We start from the raw sequence: 21,308 nt of genomic DNA, 5'->3' as shown, positions 1-21,308 counted from the left end.
TCCCATTCTCTAGGCCTTTGTTCAAACTATCCCCTCAGCTTGGTATTCTTCCTGGTCTCCCTTGAAGTCTTATTCATCCTTCAAATATTAGTTGATGTCCTCATCCTTGAAACCTTTCATCCCAGTCACATTTGTAAGTTTCTCACCCTCCAAACATCCTTTAAGTATTGGGGTTCGTAGGATTCTGTCTTTGGTCCTCTTTTTATCTTTTATCTCAAGTTACTGGGTGACCTAAGTAGGTGATTTCATCGACAGCTTCCACTGAAGTGATGATTCACAAATTGTGTCTTTCCTAAACACCAGACGCACATAAATAGCTACTGATTAGACGCTTCCACTTGCCTTTTTTATAATGCCTCCGACTCACTATGTCTAAAACTTAACTACCAAATTCCCTCTCCTGGTATACTTCTACTATATTTTACTCAGTTGCCCAAGGCCAATATTTAGAAATCACCCAATGCTACTCCTTTCCTCTGATCCCTTCCCCAATTATAATCAATCATACCAAGTCCCATCAGTGCTACCACATTTACATTTCTCAGAGATGTGCTCTATAAATTTGGCAACATATATTAAAAGTCTTAAAGCTATGTCATAGGTTGAATTGCGTCTTCCCAAAATTCATATGTTGGAGTCCTAACATTTAACACTTAAGAATATCATTTTATTTAGAGATAGGGTTATTGTAAATGAGGTCATAATGGAGTAGGGTGACCCCCTAATACAATATGGCTGGTGTCCTTATAAAAAGGGAAATTGTGGACACAGACAGGCAAATAGGGAGAATGTCATGTGAAGATAAAGACAGAGATTGGGGTAATGCAGCAGAAGCCAAAGATGGCCAAAGATTGCCAGCAAACCGCCAGAAGCCAGGAGAGAGTCATGGAACAGATTCTCACGCACAGCCTGCAGAAGACATCGACCTTCTGACAGCTTGATCTTCACTTTCTAGCCTCCAGAACTGTGAGACAATAAAATTCTATTGTTTAAGCCTCTTGGCTTGTGACACCCTGTTCCAGCAGCCTAGAAAACGATTATAAATATGTGTACTCTTTGACCAGAATTATCCCACCTAGTAATTAATCCTTTGAAAATAATTGCACAAATGAACAAAGGACAGCAATAGTGTTCACAATTGTATAATGGGAAATAACCTAAGTGTCTTAACAGTGGGATACCAAGTCCATCAAAAAACAGTGGCATGCCATATAGCTTTTAACAGTAAAGTACATATAATGCTTGAGAGAAAAAGATATTCACAATATAATTAAGTTAAAGGGGGCTACAAGAGCTATTACAAGGCGATTTTTTGCAGCTTAAATGTATGTGTATTATAAATGCATAGGAAAAAGTCTGAAAGTATAGTAGACATATTTACAATAGTAGAATTTCAGGTAATTCGCATTTTCATCTTTTTGTTAATCCACCTTAAGAAATGTGGTTTAAGGGCGCCTGGGTGGCTCAGTTGGTTAAGCAACTGCCTTCGGCTCAGGTCGTGATCCTGGAGTCCCTGGATGGAGTCCCGCATCGGGCTCCCTGCTCGACAGGGAGTCTGCTTCTCCTTCTGACCCTCCCGACCCTCCCCCCTCTCATGCTCTCTCTCTCTCAGTCTCTCTCTCAAATAAATAAATAAAATCTTTAAAAAAAAAAAGAAATGTGGTTTAAAAATTAACCAGTGTTTCTAGTTTTCTTTCTCCACTAGTCTCTTATAAAAAGGATACTATCTTTGCCTGTTTAAATTCACAGTCCCTCCCTAGCTTGGGAAGGAGAGGAAGAAAGAGTAGGAGGGAGAGGAGGAGGGGAGAAGGAAAGAGAAGTTAAATTGATTAAAGAATTAGAATACAAAGATTAGGAAATTTAGAAAGCAAAGTACCAGTGTGAACTGTAGGAGAAAAAGTTTTGGGGAGGTAAAGTTGTGAATGAGAGAATCCAAAGCAATACAGGTTGTGGGAGAAATGTGGAAGAAAGAAAAAGGACATAGGAAAAATGTACCTGGGGGTTAGAAATGAGATCCTCTGCGGGGTGCCTGGCTGGCTCAGTTGGTACAGCACGTGACTCTTGATTTTGGGGTCTTCATGAGTTCAAGACATTGGGCCTAGAGCTTACTTAAAAATTCTAGAAGAATAATAACAATAAAACACTTAACAAAAAAAGAAAAAAGAAGAAGAAATGGGATCCTCTGTAAAGATTTTTTTTTTAAGATTTTATTTATTTATTTGACAGAGAGAGACACACAGTGAGAGAGGGAACACAAGTAGGGGGAGCGGGAGAGGGAGAAACAGGCTTCCCGCTGAGCAGGGAGCCCGATGCAGGACTCGATCCCAGGACCCTGGGACCATGACCTGAGCCAAAGGCAGACACTTAACCATCTGAGCCACCCAGGCGCCCCCTCTGTAAAGATTTTTGAGCAATGAAAATTAAAGCTCAGAATTTCATTTCACTTTTTAATCATTTTTAGCTGTTTAGACTGTACTTTTTTGGATGCAATGTCCATATAGAGAAAAGACCCAATGAGTCTAGGATTTATTGTTTATCGTTTTCTGCACTAAACATACAGACTCCAGTTCACAAACTGAAGTATGCAAGAAATGTGACTTTATTTTTCTACCTCTCAGCTTAATTTTAATTTTTTTGTAAGTATTCTACTAGTGGCAGACACTGCAAAGTTTCGAGGTAACATTTAAGTGGAGGTAGGGAGTAAGCACAGGCTTAGTTAATATGACTCATGTGGGAGGCCCATCGGGCCTCAGTTCTTAGGACAGTGGCATCTTTTGAGATGTGCATCATCGCATCTGGTCTTTGGTCATCTGTCCACCCACATTCCTGTCTTTTCTGGTCTCGTGAGTCATTTTGCTAGGGCCATGCTGTTTTGAGGCAAGGAGGACACTTTAGGCAAGGGTCTACTTTATTCCCTGAACCACACTGGGCCATATCTACTTAACTCCCTACCACCCTGGGCTGTGGGTAAACTCTGGGGTCTTGTCACCCTCAGAGCTTAATATGGGACTGGGGTAGAGGCCCATAAATCCACTTAAGCTACCAGATGAGAGTCTGTCACTCTCGATTCTTTCTAGGGTTTTTGCCATTGGATCTTTAACTCCCTAGCTACCTCCCAACACATACCATGAGTTCTTCCAACTTCTTTCTCAAGGAAACTTAATCAATATTTATCTCTTTTGCTTTATCTCCAATTCCCCACCCTTGGCCCTGGGAAGTCTTGCCACAATTTTGTGCTTTCTAGATTCGTTTTAAGCTTCTGAGCATCCCTTCACTGTCTCTTTCTTACTTTCATTCTGTCTTCTGTCCATGCAATATTCAGCTTCCTAGCATTCCATTTTTGGCCCACCATCTCTGTTTTTCCAGGTTCCTCTTCCATTCCCAGAGATTTAACTACCACTTCTATGCTGACTCCTGAATGTACAGTTCCAGCCCAAAATCAATGTCCAGTTGCTATATATCTCTTCTTGATCTCCTACAAGCCAATAAAAACTCAACTTATCCCAAACTCTATGTATCTTCTAGAAACCTGTTCTTTCTCTCTTTGTTCTGCATATTCTCTCTCCCCCTGCCCCCACCACTTGGTAGATATGATTATAAACTGATGAGGTTATTAAGGAAAAGTACTTAGTGCTCTGAGGGTGTTCAATGAAACCATTTGTTTGAGATAGGGAATGGGGATGCAAAGAAAGGATTTCTCACTTAGATATAACTGTAGCTGGCGTTTCTGTACCTGTACGGCTCAGGAACCTGACCATGTCACTTTGCTCCACATCTTGAGGAAGAACATGCAGTGGTCTACCCAGGGGAGTGGCCACTTGACAGAGGGAGTATTTTATCATTGTTTAGAATTGTTGGCAATGTAGTCATTCTTATTGTTTTCAAACACTCCACAGTCAATGCAGCCCCTTTTTGTCTACACCCAGGGTGGACCATTCTAGTTGCCTTCTCTTTGGTATGTCACTGAGAATCTGGAGGTCTCCACCCTCCTCTCCTTATTCCCTTCTGCCTTTCAGGTAAGGTTCTAAAGACTGCTTTGCTATTTCTCACATCTGTGGTTTTGTCATGCTCTCTCCTCTGCCTGAAATTCCCCCATTCCATACACATACTTCATCTGGTTTCCCCCTACTCTTTAAGATTCAGTTTAGTGTCACCTCCTCCAGGAAGCTCCCTCTGCTCACTCAACTATGAATCATGTGCCCCTCTCGGGCTTCCATAATATCTTCTAAATGCTGAACTCCTGCATTGCCCCCATTGTACTCAAATCTGTTCATGACTCTGTCTTCCTCATTATTATGCACAAAACCAAGATAGTTTTATTCATTTTTATATCTCCAAGATCTAGGGAAATACTTGTCACTTAGTATGCCTTCAACAGAGGCTTACTGAAAGAATGAAAAGATGAGGTCATCTTTTATATTTCACTTTTTTTATTAAGGGTTAACACATTTAGTGTTTTTCTGAACTATTAGATGTACAAGCTGATGATAAAGGGTGTTTAGTATTATTCTTAGGACATAAGTTATAAATTCTAGAGAACACTTACTTTCATGGAAAAAAATGTTTGGAGCAATCTCTTAGTATCTTAGTATCTTCTTCCACTTCCTTTCCTGATGCCTTTTAGAAATCCTTATATGAACTTTCCTCATAACTTTTTAAGGCCTGGGTCAGTCTCCACACAGGCTGCCTTGATTCTGCAACATTCACAAATTGGAAAACATTTTTTGAGTTTTAAAGAATGTTCTCTAGATCTCTACAGAGCTTTCATTTTAACAAGACAGTTACACTCAATGACTGAGAGTTTGGAATTTAATTATTATTCCATTCATTTAACTATACCAGTAAATGGTGATAGAATTCAGAATTCTGAGCAACAATAAGGTGGAATTTTAAAGAGACACTTGAAATCCTTGACAGCCGAAGCAGGGACATTTAAAATACACATGACAGGGAACCAAATTCTGAAATGTTCTCTTTACAGTCTTCTCCAAAGAGATGTGTTTGGAAATGACTCCTTTCTCCATGGGAGAAAATACAATCTGCTCCTCTTTTCCTATTGCTGTCATTAATAAACCACCAAGTCTTACAGATTTTTTTCCTCCCAGTGTCTCTTATAACTATCTCATGTGTTTTAACTGCAGCAGCCTTATGAATGTTCTACCACTTCTTACCATATCTTATGTAGTGATTCTTTAGTGTTGAAATATTTTTCAAAAACTGGAAGCAGTGGGGCGCCTGGGTGGCTCAGTCGTTAAGCGTCTGCCTTCGGCTCAGGTCATGATCCCAGGGTCCTGGGATCGAGTCCCGCGTCAGGCTCCCTGCTCTGCGGGAGGCCTGCTTCTCCCTCTCCCACTCCCCCTGCTTGTGTTCCTGCTCTCGCTATGTCTCTCTCTGTCAAAAAAAATAAATAAAATCTTTAAAAAAAAAAAAAAACTGGAAGCAGTGGTGTGCTGGTAAATGTATCACAACCGGCTCTTTGGGGAAGGAAGCTCTGTTTGCAGCACTTGCCAATTTCCATGGTGTAAATACTCCCACCAAGGCAGATTTCAAGCTATCAACTTGATGTCACTGAATGACGAGTTGGAGAGAGGTACATACATTCAGCTTTCACGAGCCAGTGCAAGCTGCTACAGGTCCGCTCCAGCACACCACTGTCTGGAAGATTAATTTTTCTCAAGCACCATTTAAATCAGGCTACTCTCAAATTCAGGAATCTACCTGGAACTCTAATGCTGATTGTGGAAACCGCAAATATGGTCTGTTCACATTTCTCTATCACAAGTACTATGCTAGGCCACTTGATTGAAGATGCATTAGCCATTTAAATGATCACCCTGCTTCCACTCTGGCCCTAAAATTCTTCTCCACACAGCACCCAAAGTGATCTTTTAAAACTCCTAATTTGATTATGTCACCTGCAGGGAGGCCGTGTTGTGCCGTACCAGGGACCCTGCTGGCTGTATTCTGTGAAGTTCTATTCAGCCCCAGCTGTACAATCAGCCTTACTCAGCACCTCTGGGCTCTGCTTAAAATCCTTGGTGGTTTTTCATTACCCTCTGGGATTTGTATAATATGTGTATTTGTGTAATGGATGGTGTAACATGGCCTCTGAGGGTCTATCTGATCTGACCTAAGCCCCCTCTCAATCCAGCTCCATTTATTCTGTTCTAGCACATCAGGCCCTTCCCAGGTCACCACCTGGAACTCTCCTCTCCTTGATCTTCCCATGGAAATCCCTTTATCTGAAGTCTCTGCTCACAAGACACTTTCTGAGAGAGGACTTCCTTGAAGCCCTAATCTAAATTAAGTCCCTTCAATTAGTCTTCTTTTTCTTCTAGACAAAGGCTATCAAAAATATGAATAATATTTTTTTATTTTCATAAGAGAAGGCTTTGTACTTTACTGTCATTAATTCTCACATTTAAGTTAAAATGAATGGAGGGGTGCCCAGCTGGCTCAGTCAATGGAGTCTGTGACTCTTGATTTCGGGGTTGTGAGTTCAAGCCCCATGTTTAGTGTAGAGATTACTCAAAAATAAAATCTTTTAAAATAAAATACAATCTAGGATTTTATTTTTCTATTAGTCTCTTTCATGACACCATATTCTTTCCCTTCAAGGCACTAGAGTGGGTACTGTCAGTATGAGTTTTTTGGTGTCAGTGGCAGTTTTATGCCCAAAAGAGATTATATATGATTAGTTTGGTTTTAAAAATTAATACTCCCCTTAAGGTTATAAGATCAAAAATCTATTCATCCATAAGCTTCTAAATTCAAAATAAAAATGATATCATTCTATTTATAAATAAACAAGAATTTTAACATTCCCCTTTATTAAAAAAAAATTTTTTTTATAGCTGACACACAATGTTACATTAGTTTCAGGTGTACAACTTAGTGATTTGACAAGGTTATACATTATTAACATTCGCTTTTAAGGGGGCCTTGGTTAATGTGTAAGCCCATTTACAAACTTAATTTTAGTTTCTCAAACATTTAAATTACATTTATAAATTTAATGTAATTGTTTTTACTTTAAGACATTCAATGCCTAACAAAAATACCTTAAGTAACTGTAATGTATTAAACACATAGAGATGGTGAATATTAGGTTCTCTTAAACATTCCAGTGCTGCCTTTAAATTTAATAAAATTATCTTATTAATTGAACTTAAAATCACAAGTCTAATCAATTGTTCAATTACATAGTATAATTTGAAACCAAAGGCAATTGTGTTTGATTCGTTAATATACTAAATTCTCTAAAACATAACAAGTATTCCAAATAGTTAAGCATACCCCTATTATTCCTCTACTTACTAAATACAATAGGTTTGAATTAACCAGTTATCATCACTTACTCCATTATCTTTAGTCTCTATTCTAAATCTTCCTGGAATTAAAATGGACAGATGAAGCAGACAATTACACATACCAAACAATTTAGGGTTATCTTTCGAGGAGGAGGGCAATGAAGATATACATTGACCCATGATTTGGCTGGAACTCAGGATTTTGTGTTCTCCCAACATACCAAGGCCTATCTGTGTTCATGGTAACAGGGATTCCATAGCCAGCAAGGGTCCCATGTCCACGTCTATAATTCTAGTCAAATTTGAATCTATAACCCCTCACCCAGGTTGTTTCACTTTATGATTGGATTAATTTAATCTCTTAAATTGTCTTCTAAATTAAATTATTTCTAAATTCTTATTCTTCCTAGCTGGCCAGGGTCAGCTTTTTTTGATATTTATTTATTTTTTATTTTTTATTTTTTATTTTTTTTAAAGATTTTATTTATTTATTTGACAGAGAGAGACACAGTGAGAGAGGGAACACAAGCAGGGGGAGTGGGAGAGGGAGAAGCAGACTTCCCACGGAGCAGGGAGCCCGATGCGGGGCTCGATCCCAGGACCCTGGGATCATGACCTGAGCTGAAGTCAGACGCCCAACAACTGAGCCACCCAGGTGCCCCCGGAACATCTCTATTTAGTGACAGGGATGGATCTCAATCTACAAACTCAGGTATACAAAAACTCTTACTTTTTTTTTTTAATATAACTCACCTTAATTGGTAATTTGACTCTCCATTCAACCAGGAATTGAAAACAATACTCAAAACAGTCAGTTCTCACCCCTCCTTTTCTTCCTGGGGTTTTATCTAGGTTCCAGGGAGCTTATTGAATGCCATGACATTAGGGGAGAGAAATCTGGTCTCTGACAGCCATCCATTCAAGCTAATCTCTGCTGTGAAGCCCCTCATCCCTTCAGTTTCACAGGAACAGCCTACACCGGCCTCTGCTGTCACCTCCTGGCTCCTGTCCAGAGGGCCCTCCAGGCTCTGCTCTGCCTTGCTCCTCCCAAATACCCTATAGGCCTGGGACAGTCCATTCTGTTGCTCCTGCACCATGCTAAGCTAGGGAAAATTCTTTGCAGCCTTCTAACACCCAATGCGTGATATGATAAATAATTATATTTGGTCTTTGTTTCTGGCTCCTGGCACAGTGCTCCTAAAACTCTAGAAATTTCCTGATAGTCGTGTCTTTTGTCATTCATAACAAGCCCCTTTCCACCACACTCGAATTTATTCTAATGAGATGATTCCTGGCCTTTGGATGGCTTCAGGGTGGGGGCTGGTTACCAGAGGAAACAACCACATGATTAGAAGGTTGGAACTTTCTGCCCCAGTCCCAACCTCAGAGGAGCGGGGCTGGAGATTTGAGTTCAATCACCAATGGCCAACGATTTAATCAATCATGTCTCATCATTAAACTTCAGTAAAATCTCTAGAACAACAAGGTTTGGGGATCTTCCAGGTTGGTAAGCATGTCCTTGTGCTGGCAGGGTGGTGTGCCTGGAGAGGACATAGAAGCTCTGTGTACCACTCCCCACTCCTTGCCCTATGCATCTCTTTCATTTAGCTGTTTCTGAGTTACATCCCTTACAATAAAACTGTAATGGTAAGTATACAGTAATTCCCCCCTTATCTGTGATTTTACTTTATGTGGCTTCAGTTAGTTACCCATGGTCAACCATGGGTAGTCTGAAAGCAGATGGTCCTCCTTCTGATGAATCATCAGAAGGTCGATAGTAGCCTAATGCTACATCACAATGCCTATGTCCTTTACCTCACTTCATCTCATCACATAGGCATTTTATCATCTCACACGATCACAAGAAGAATGGTGAGTACAGTGCAATAAGATATTTTGAGAAAGAAACCACATTTATATAACTTTTTTTACAGTATATTGTTATAATTGTTCTATTTTATTATTGTTGCTAATTTCTTACTGTGCCTAATTTATAAATCAAACTTTATCATAGGTATGTATATATAGGAAAAACATAGTATATATAGGGTTCAGTACTATCTGGTTTCAGGCTTCCACTGGGGGTCTTGGAATGTATCCCTCTTGGATAAGGGGAACTACTGTAGCACTTTCCTGAGTTCCTTGAGTCATTCCAGTGAATTATCAAATCTGAGTGGGGAGGGGTCATGGGAACTCCCAAATGGGTAGTCAACTGGGCAGGTGCATGTAGCTTGGGGACCACATTTGTGGCAGGCATGTGAAGTAGGGGCATTTTTGTGGGACTGAGCTCTCAACTTGTGGGTAGTTCATATCAAACTTGAATTGGATTGTTGGATGCCCTGTGAGTATCAAAGAATTAGAGAATTAGTTGTCAGAAAATGACAGAGATGCTGTCAACAAAACAATGCTATGCTTCTTTGGAATATTACTCCTCTTTAGATCAGTTTGCTTTTCTGCACCAAGGGGAAGCACAGGCAATTCTGTGAGGCTTCAAAGGTGAAGTGCTTAGACCTATCACAAAGCCATTTCTTCTCTGAGGTTGGTCAACTTGTTGAGAAAGGGAGCACTGTTCTCCTCTGCTGTCATGTGCCACAAACCTATCTTGGATTTCTGTCACTCACTGGAGCATGGCGTGGGCAATGAGATAGGATAGAGGCTCCCTTTTCCAACAGCACCTAATCTCTAATCACTTCCCTTCTGACACTCCTCTCCTTCAACCTTTGGAAATGTCTCCAGTCTGTAGACCCAGAAGCCTTTCTGACTCATCAAGTATTTTCCTAAATCACTATTCATCCAAGAGTTATGTTCCTGCCTTCTAAAGCGTAGATTTTGAAACTCAAGAGCTAGGACAAGATTCCTGTTAGTTATGTTTTGGATTCCACTGTGTCATACCTTTTCTGCGTCATTACATACAGAATACTGAGCTGAATGAATGGGTAAGGGCCAAAGAGAAACAGATAGTACTAGGGATAAAAACCACATTGATTAATGTTACAAAAATACTAGGCCAGCACACACTTTGGCAGTTTGGCAATTCCAAAAGTTCATGGAATATTAATACTTGATATCAGTCTTCCATTAGATTATAAACACTATTAGGGCAGAGATCATGTCTCTGTTGTTTATTATTGTATTAAAAAGTACCTAGAATAGTACCTAGCACACAGTAGAAACTCAATAAATATTTGTTGAAGGCATAAATAAACTTAAACCCATTAGGTTGATATTCAATATATTTAACCAAATGATGATAACTCCTTGCTTTGATAAGCTAATTTTACTTCTGTACTGACTAACTTTCTATGTCACCTGAGGTAGTACAGTTATAGCCTCTGTTTGTCACTTATTCAAGAAAAAAAAAGTCACTTTTTTGAATATTTTGTTTTCCTTGCTAAAAAATTCTCTCTCCTCTCTAATAGTTAATCATCTTTTCTCCTTTCAAACTATGCCTTAAGACCTCCAAAGAACCTTCTATGCTTGACCTTACTTATCTGTTTACTCAGTTTCATTCATTCCTCCTTTTAAAATATATATATTAAACAGTTACTATGTATTAGACACCATTTGGGGCATTGGAGACAGAAATATAAATATGATGGAGAAAGTCTTTGTTCAAATAGCCAAATACATAATTAAGGTATTTCCAAATAGTAGTGAAGGCTTTTAAAACAGAAATATAGGATGGTGTGTTAGAAAGTGACTGGAGCACAACATTAGGTCAGGATTTAGGAAATAACTTTTTGAGGAGGTGATGTTTGAGCTGATGGGAAGAAGATGTGAGGGTGGAGCACTTTCAACAGCATTTTTGGCATGAAGATGAACAGGTACAGAGTGCCTGGTACAGGCATAAAGTACTCCTGGGAAAGCAGGGATGAGATCACGACTAGAACTGTGTGAGCAAGAGAGAGAGTGGTAGGAGTCAGGGTAGAGAGGTGGGCAGTGCCAGATCAAGCAGGGACCTGTAGGCTAAGAACAGGAGTGTGCATTTTATTTTGAATGTAAGCAGGCATGTTATCGTCTGATTTATGTTTCAAAAAAACTCATTTGGCTGTTGGGTTGGAAGCAGAAAGTGGAAGCAGAAAGACCAGGTAGAAAGTAGTTGCAGTCACTCGAGAGATGGAACTAGGGTGGTAGCAAAAATGGAGCAGACAGATTGGGGATCTATTCTAGAGGTAAAGCTAATAGGCTTCTTTGGATTTGTTGGGGGTGGGAATGGAGGCTGGCATGGATGTGGAAAGAACAAAATCAAATTTAATTTCTAGATTTCTTTTTTTATTTGAGCAACTGGGTGTTGGTGCTATATACTAAGATGTGAAAACAGGGAAAGAAAGATTAAGATGGGAATGGGGGGGTGTCAGACATTCTATTTAGTTCATGCCTAAGATGCCTATTAGACATGTAGGTGCAGATGTCAAGTTTGAAGTTGAATGTATGAGCCTGGAGCCCAGTGGGAAGCTAGAGTATATACTGTTCAGGAGAAGAGGCTCTGGACCCAGCTTACCCAGGTTCAAATCCTGGCTCCTTCTCTCTATGTGGGCTTGGACAATTTATTTAACTTCCTTGTGCTTCACTTTCTTCATGGGAGATAAAAATAATACCCCACAAATTTGTTGTAAGGATTAAATGAATTAATACACAATTAATTACAAGCTTACAGTCAGGTCTGGCACATAGTAAGTATCCAATAAGCGTTAACTACTATTATCAATATGGTTACAGGTAAGGGCTGGAACATAAATTTGGGAGTCATCAGTGGAAATTTAAAACTGTGGGATTAGATGATATCTCTTCGGGAGACAGTGTATTTAGAGAAGGCAAGGGGCCCTGGGCCAGGTCTTAGGTCCCTACACTGTTTAGAGCTGAGGTAGGGGAAGCAAAGTAGCCCCAGAAGGAGAGTGGGGAGGAGTAGCCAGGAGAAAGGAGGAAAACCAGCAGTGTGCAGTCACAGAAGTTATACTGAGTTGAATAGTGCCTCCCCATTCATGTCCATCTGGAATCTCAGAATGTGACCATATTTGGAAATATGGTTTCTGTATATGCAGTTAGTTAATTCAGATTAGGTCATATTGGCTAATGGGATAATGGTGGCCCCTGAATCAAATGACTGATATTCTTATAAGAAGACCATGTGTGACAGAGGCAGAGATTGGAGTGATGAGTCATCTGTAAGTCGAGGAATGCCTAGGATTTCTGGGAGCCACCAGAAGCTGGAAGAGGCGAGGAGTGGTTCTTCCCTGGAGCCTTCAGAGGGAACATGGCCCTGCTGATACCTTGATTTTGGACCCCAAGTCTCCAGAACTGTAAGAGAATAAATTTCTCTGGTTTTTAGCCTCCCAGTTTGTGGAACTTTGTTACAGCAGCCCTAGGAATCCACTGCAGAAATCAAGAACTGGAAATGTTTTAGAAAGAAGATGGTGGACTCTCTGGAATGTTATTGGTGGTAGGAGTGAATAAGATGAGGACTGGCCAGGGACCATTGGAACTGCTGTTGAGGAAGTCTTTGATGACCTTGCTAAGAACGGCTTCAGTGAGGTATTTCCAAGTGGAGTAGGTTGAGGGGCAAATGGATGGTGAGGAAGTTGAGACAGTATCTATAGACAACTCAGAAAATATTCACACTGAAATGGGGGTGATGGTTTCAGGACATGAAGTTAAGGGAGGGATTTTTTTAAAGATTGTCATCCTAAGCATGTTTGTATGCTAGCGGCAGTAATACATGAGAAAAGGAAGAGAAGTTGATGGTACAGGGAAAAGGGGAATTATTGCAGGTTCTAAGTCCTTGAGACAGCAAGAGAGGCTGTGATCCAGATGGCTAGTGGAGGATGACGTGACCTTTGAAAGGAGCAGGGAACCCTCTCCCACGGAGGAGAAGAAAGGCCTAGAATATCACCACAAAGGCTGGTAGATCATAGCAGAAAGACGAGGAATTTGATTGACTGCATCCATCTTTTTTTTTTTTTAAGATTTTATTTATTTTGACAGAGAGAGAGAGAGAGTACAAGCAGGGGGAGCGGCAGGCGGAGGGAGAGGGAGAAGCAGGCTTCCCACTCATCAGGGAGCCTATTGCGGGGCTTGATCCCAGGACCCTGGGATCATGACCTGAGCCGAAGGCAACTGCTTAACCATCTGAGCCACCCAGGTGCCCCTGCATCCATCTTCTTAGCTACTCACTCAGCTGAAAGTGAGTGGAGGAGAGTGGGTGGTATCGGAGGTTTGAGAAGAAAGCAGAGTGAGCCACTCTGGGGAGTCGAGAACAATCTTACCAGGACAATGCAGTGCTGAAGGCTAAGCTTTGAGATTCATGGTTGCTTGTATGGTTTATCCAGCAATATCAGCCTCACAGGTGCAGGTGCCGAGCAGATGGTGGGGAAGAAAGTTAAAAACATTTATAAGTGAGAAATTTAAATGATACACTGTAGAGTCTATGCTGGGTAAAGAGAGATGTAAGGACATAAGAATGGTATGTAAAGAGTTGGTAGGGTCAGTGGATTGGAAGCTTGAGGCTGAGAAGAACACATGAGTATATATAAAAAAGAATCACAATATTTGTAGGAGTGATTGGAGAGAAAGATGCTCAAAATTGAGGGTTTGGAAATTGATGTTAATGGCAGTTTAAGATGTAACTATGAGAGAAAATAGGAGGGAGGAAAAGATCATTTAAGTGAGAGGGTTAAAGGAGATTAGGAAGGGGAGAATGAGAAACAGCGGCTTAACAGGCATGGGGTTCCATTTTGGGGCAATAAAAATGTTTTAGACCTAGATAGAGGTTTGCACAGCATTGGAAATATACTGAAGCCACTCAATCATTCAAGTCTTTAAAATGGCTAATTTGATGTTATGTGACTTTACCACAATAAAAAAAAAGAAAAAGAAAAACCCACATGGATTATCTATATTGAAGTCACCAAGAATAAGGACACATTTAATGCTACAAAAATACTATGAAGTGAATAGGGTAGTTATCTTCATCCTAAAAATGAAGGAACTGAAGAGGTCGAGTAACTTGCCCAGTGTCACACAACTAGTCAAGAGTAAAGCTTAGTTTGAACTGGAGTTTGAGTTCTAGACTCTGAGATGTGGAGGCACCTGGGTGGCTCAGTCAGAAGCATCTGACTCTTGGTTTTGGCTCAGGTCATGATCTCGGGGGTCCTGGGATCAAGCTTTGCGCATCGGACTCCACACTGAGCACAGAGTCTGTTTGTCCCTCTCCCTCTTCCTCTGCTTCTCCACCTGCTCATGCTCTCTCTCTCTCTTTCAAAAAGATAAATAAAAATCTTTAAGGGGCGCCTGGGTGGCTCAGTCGTTAAGCGTCTGCCTTCGGCTCAGGTCATGATCCCAGGGTTCTGGGATCGAGCCCCGCATCGGGTTCTCTGCTCTGCGGGAAGCCTGCTTCTCCCTCTCCCACTCCCCCTGCTTGTGTTCCCTCTCTCGCTGTGTCTCTCTCTGTCAAATAAATAAATAAAATCTTTAAAAAAAAAAATCTTAAAAAAAATTTAAAAATAGACTGAGAGATGTGACCCTGTGAACAAACTCGTTACTTCTTCTGTTATGGTTAGTCTGATAAGCAGGGTACAGTGTGATAATTCATGTGAACCACCAATTACAAAGCCAAGAACACAGTAAGTGCCCAATAACTATTAAACTCTCTTGCGCAAACTCCTCAGTATTGCTTCATTTGCTGTTAAAAGTCCAGACTCCATAGCATGGCATGGAAAGTCTTTCCCTAGCTCCTGAATAGATCCCAGTTTACTTCATCTCTCCCTACATTCCCTCTGTAAATCTTTGATCCGGTCATAATTGTATTGCTTTTCATTTCTTGCATGTACTTTACACTCTGGGGGGTATCTGATTTTGTTACCCACTAGCCCTTAACATTTTTATTCAGTAAATTTATCTTCCCTGCCCTCCAATGCAAACTTGGGCAGATTCCAAGACTACTTAATTAATGGGCAGTCCTACTCACTTTAAGTTACAAATCGCAGTTTTGATTTGGTAATTAGAATGTGTCCAGTCAAGAGATGAATTTAATGCTTCAATCTCCCTTCAAACAGTGAGAGTTCTCTCCATATGACAGAGCAGAAGTCCTCCACTTCCCTCTTTCCTGTGTACCAGCAGCTGCATCAGACCCCACCTGGGTGGAAGCTGCCCGAAACAGGGCAGGTCAGGGATGGGGGAATTCATACTTGTTTGGTGGCCTTCAACTTCTCTGGATCTGGCAGATGGCTAAACTTCAATCTTTCTCTCCTGGTGCCTGGTGCACATTCTTTTTTTTTTTTTTTTAAATAGGAGTTGATTGAGAAGGATATTTGGGTAATACAGCAGAAAGTGACATACTGATGAGAGAGGACCCACAATATCACTGACCTGCTAATGGCTCTAGGATGCTAGTCCATACAGTGACTTAGAAGGGGGACCTGCTTGCAAGACTGCTTGGGCTGCTTCCACAGTGGTTACTAGCTATTTTGTAGAATCTGAACAATCAGCACCGGACTGCTACTGGTATATCAACTAGGAGAAGCTCACTCGCTTTTTATAATTGATCAACTAAGGCAAGACGTTGGTGACCCTCGTTGGGTTGGGTTGTTTGAAGATTCTTATAGTATCAATGACCCGGGTGGATGCATCTCTATTCTATGTGGTCACATGTGACCCTTGGAATTGGATTTTTATCTCCATCCAACTTCTTTTTTTTTTTTTTTAAAGATTTTACTTATTTATTTGAGAGGGAGAGAATGAGAGACAGAGAGCACGAGAGAGAAGAGGGCAGAGGGAGAAGCAGACCCCCTGCCGAGCAGGGAGCCCGATGTGGGACTCGATCCCGGGACTCCAGGATCAGGACCTGAGCCGAAGGCAGTCGCTTAACCAACTGAGCCACCTAGGCGCCCAATCTCCATCCAACTTCTTACTATCAGTTCCTCTGCCCTTCTATTTAGTCCTATTGTATAGGACCCCAAACGACTGGGGCCAGCCTTGTTTCCCATGCGGTGCACATCTGCCCCATGGGAAACACCCACACACCTCTTGCTTCCTTTGACAAACTCTAGCAATGATCATCTGTCCCAAGACATCCACAGTTGCTTTCACTCTCTCAGGTGTGCAGCCGGCACCAGCCCTTTGCAGGGAACGCATTTCAAACTCTGTGAATGGTCCCATGGAAGATCTCAGCACCATTAGACCATAGGAGGAGGCAGGGTCCTCCATGATGTCTCCTTTGCTTGGCAGTACTGACTGCAACAGCTCTCTCCAAAGAAACCTTTCTCAAATCCTCTCTCTGCTCACACTTTTACACCATTTAATAAACTTGTCTGGCTAAATGGGTCCAGGAATCTTGAAACTAGCTTGCTCACATTCCTTTTGTAAATTATGCCCACGGGAGAATTTGCTTCACACCCATGCTGACATCTGATTCTATTGTTTTGGCACCTCACTTGACACTGAGTTAGGAAGTGTCCCATGCTAACATCCTGAAATGTGTGTGTGCAATGTGTGCTCTTCCCCTCTGTGCCTCACTCTTTACTCACCAGCTGATTCCTATCTATTTTTCAACACTTAGAATGCCTTTCCCTTCCTTCCACCCCATGACCCCACAGAATAGGCAAATCCATGCCATTTTTATTTCCATGGTAACTTTTGCCCACCTTAGCATAACCAATCCATTTCACTTTATATTAAAACCATTTATGTGTCTGTCCCCAAGCCCAAGAGATTGGAAGTTCTTGGGGACATGGACTCTTGAGATTTACTGTTACATATCCAAAGATTAACATAAAATGTAAATTGCCATTAGCAGTAGCATCAAAAACATAAAATATCTAGGAATTAATGTCATAAAAGGTAATGTAAGACCTTCATGTTGAAAACTAAAAATCTCAACTAGATCTTAGGAAACTTGACAAGCCAAAATTCCAAATTTGATTCCAAAATTGATAAGGAAATGCAAAGAGCCTGTTCTTTCTCTTGAAGAAAACAAAATAAAACAAAGAAACTCAAGGGAAAGGACTCACTTTACCACTTATCAAGACTCTTTAGCTACAGTAATTGAAACAGTTTGGTATCCACACAGGATAGACAGACGAACCAGTGGGATGGAATAGTAAGTTCAGAAACAGACCTACTCAGATATACACACCTGACTTGGGATGGCACTGTGGAGCAGGGGGGAAACAGGCTTAAAAGAAGCATTCAACATAAACAAACAAACAAACAAAAAAACACACATTAAATTAAGAATTTATGCTCATTAAAAACACAATTTAAAGAAAGAAAGGGAAGATATGGAATAAGATTTTTGCAGTGTATATATTTGACAAAGGACTTGTATTCAGAATATAAAGGATTATAAAACAAAAAGCAAAAGACAACCTAGGAGAGAATTGGGCAAGAGACTTGAACAATTCACAAAAGAGGAAGTCTGAAAGGCCAGTAAACATATGAAAAGGTACTCAACCTCATCAACATTTGGGGAAATGCAAGTTTAAAACCCCACTAGAATGTTTAAAATTTACAAGACTGACAATATCAACTGTAGGCCAGAATATAGAGCAATAGGAACTCTGAGGGATTGCTGTTGGGATTGTAAATTGATGCAAACACCTCGGAAGACAATTTGGAGTCATCTAAGAAAGTTGAATACCTGCAGACTATGGCCCAGCAATGCTCTTCTAAAGAAATGTGTGCCCATGTGCACTGGGAGAAAGGTGCAAAAATGTTGATAGCAGTGTAATTTGTAGTAGCCCCAAACTGGAATTTGGGTGTTCATGAACCTAAATGTTCATATCTAGCAAAATGAATAAATAATGTTCTCTGCATGTGAGAGAATTCTACACTACAATGAAAATGACTGAACTACAGTTTTACACAAGAATATAATTGACTCTCAAACACAATGTTAAGTGGAAAAAGCTGTTCACCAAAGAATACATACTGTATGATTCCATGTATATAAAATGTAAGTACAGGCAAAACTAAACAGCATTTAGAGATTCATACTTAAGTGGTTAAACAAAGCAAAGGAAGTGACTATATTAAAGTCAGAAAAATGGTTACCTCTGTGGTAAGATAGTTGTGATGGGAAAGAGTATGTGGGGATTTTTCTGGGGTATTAGCAAGCTTCTATTTCTGGAGAGTGGTTAAATAGTTGTGTTTTATAATAATTTGTTAACTTATACAACTTTGTTTCTACTTATCATAATTATTTTTTTAAGTTACATCCTATGTTTATAAAAGCATATTACTCCAACAAATTAAAAGGATTGAATGCCTTAGGATTCTTTTAACTGCAAATAACAGAAAACATAACCCAAACTGGCTAAGCAAAAAAAGGTAATTTATTGGCTAATATAGTTAACAAACAGGAGGTGGACATGCTGGCTTCAGATGAGGGTTAGAACAGGACTCAGACACTGTGACCAGGTCTTGGTTTCTTTTTATGTTCTTTTACCTGCTTTGAGATATTTTCAGGTTCTTACCTTTTGGATCCAAGATGACTGCCTGTGGTCCCTAAAATTATAGGATTCCTTTTTTAGATCTAGCAGGAAAGAGAAACCTTTTTCTCTCAATAGTTTAGTCAGAAGCTCTGGTGTTGAGTCTTGCCCTGATTGACTCAGGCCATGGGTCCTTCCCTGGACTAATCACTATGGGAGATAGGATAAACTGATTAATCCACCAATAGACTACATGGCTAGAATGTTCAAGATGGTATTAAAAAGAGAATAATAGATACTGGGGAGGCAACTAACAGACGTCTATGACAATCAGTAGCCATTCTACTTAGCTGAATATCCTCATGCTTGAAAAGCAACACACAGTTTTGTATTACTACCCATCTCAGTCTCCATCAGAATCAATACAGAGAAAGTGACCGGGTAGGATAGAGGTACACCAGCAGAGCTTAAGTCTGAAAACAATGGCAACAATACATTTTTTTGCCCTGCTGATGTTAGAGATTCAAAACAGTCACAAGCACTCAGATTGATGAAAAGGAAAGCTGGTTTGTAAAGCCTAACAACTAAGGAAATGAGTGAAACTTGATTGGATCTTGGTTAGGAAAAAAGGTACCTGTAAAAGGTATTTCAGGGAGAGCTGTGGTAGTTAAATAGTAAAAAGTAGTATGGAATTAGTAAAAGATTAGGGAATTCTAATTCATTTTCTTAGGTGTGGTAAGGTCATTTGGTAATAGTGAAGAAAGCTGTTATTTTTAGAAGAGGCAGGCTGGAGTATTAAGGGGTGCAGTGTGATAATGTCTGCAACTTACTCTCAAATAGCTTAACACACAACACACACACATAGGTAAGGCAAATATTTAAAACTTTAACAATTGCAGAATCTAGATGGTGAGTATATGAGTCATGACTGCAATTTTAAATTTGCAGTTTGAAACTCTTCAAGATAAAAAGCTGGGGAAATAAAAAAATGTGGGAAAATCTGAAAAATCCAAATCAAACAAATATAGGACCTGTTTCTATATTTTTTCTTTAGGTCTACAGGAGGCAGAAAAAGATAAATTTATTTTGTTATTAAACCAGTGTAAGTTCTATTGCTTTTCCAATTATCCATGAAAAATATTTATTCAGCACCATGTGTATGCATTTCTTACTGTTAATAGGGAGTTATAATTTTATCTCTATCTGATTTTATTACAGAATAAATGTTGCCAACCAGATACCAAAGACCGAGGGAGCCACTAATAACATATACTGAGGGCTTATTTTATACTGGGAATATTAGCATATGTTATTTTATTTTTTATTATAACCCTGTGAAATAGAAACTGTCATTATCCCTGTTTTACAGATGACATATGGAGATGTTTGTAAATTATGAACACTTGGCACAGGGTCCCATATCTAACAGGTAGGGGTATCTGAATCTAAGAGTAAATCTCTCCTCATACACTGCTGGTGGGAATGTAAAATGAAGCAGCCACTTTGGAAAACAGTCTGGCAGTTCCTCAAAAAGTTAAACACAGAGTGTTTAAACACATGAAAACATGTGTCTACAAAGAAACTTGTACATGAATGTTTGTAGCAGCACTATTCGTAACAGCTAAAATGTGGTAATCACCCAAATGTCTATCAACTGATGAATGGCTAGACAAAATGTGATATAGCCATACAAAGGAATGTTATTTGGCAGTAAAAAGAAATCAAATAATTATACATGCTACAACATGGACGGACCTTGAAAACATGTTGCTAAGGGAAATAAGGCAGACACAAAAGATCACATCTTGTATGACTTAATTTATATGAGATGTCTAGAATAGGCAAATCTGTAAGACACAGAAGGATTAGTAGGTGCCCAAGGCTGGAGAGAAAGAGGGTTACTGCTAAGGGATACAGGGGTTTTTCATTTTGTTTGTTTTTTGTTTTTTTGGAAGGGAGGTAGGGATGTAAATGTCCTAAAATTGATTGTGATGGTCACACAACTCTGTGAATCTATTAAAAACCATTGAAGTGTACACTTTAAAAGTGTATTGTATGGTATGTGAATTGTATCTCAATTATATCTCAAAAAGAGTTAATTTCCCCTTTACTGAACCATGTTGCTGAAGAAAACTAGTTTTCCTCTTAGAACTGACTTTCAAAATCAAACCATGAGGGTAGTCAGGTTGAACGAAATTTTTATATATCATTTGACTCTTCTATTCAAGAAAGTTAACTAATTTTGGAATTACATAGAGAAAACCTCAAAGTGCCCGTAGGAAGAAAGTGTGTGAATAAATGAATACATGATAAATCTGCTTTCCCCCATATTTCCAGTGTTGGCTATCTGAGTTTTTTGGATTTGGGCCCCATTAAATGAAGTCTGTTATATGAGCTCTTATCTCTGGATCCAGAAGGCGTAGTGAATTGGCTGTCAATTATCTGCAGATTTGCAACAGAGGACAATTTCTATGGGACTATTAGCAATAGTTGGTTTCATAAGGCATTCATGGATTAGCCTTTTGGAATGGCTAGGGCTGTAACAAACATGCATTTTTCCAAACTTTATGCTGAC

The sequence above is a fragment of the Mirounga leonina genome, unplaced genomic scaffold (genome assembly GCF_011800145.1).
Source record: "Mirounga leonina isolate KUSES-001 unplaced genomic scaffold, KU_Mleo_1.0 Mir_104, whole genome shotgun sequence".
Lineage (NCBI taxonomy): Eukaryota > Metazoa > Chordata > Mammalia > Carnivora > Phocidae > Mirounga > Mirounga leonina.
This window is presented reverse-complemented; position numbering follows the sequence as displayed.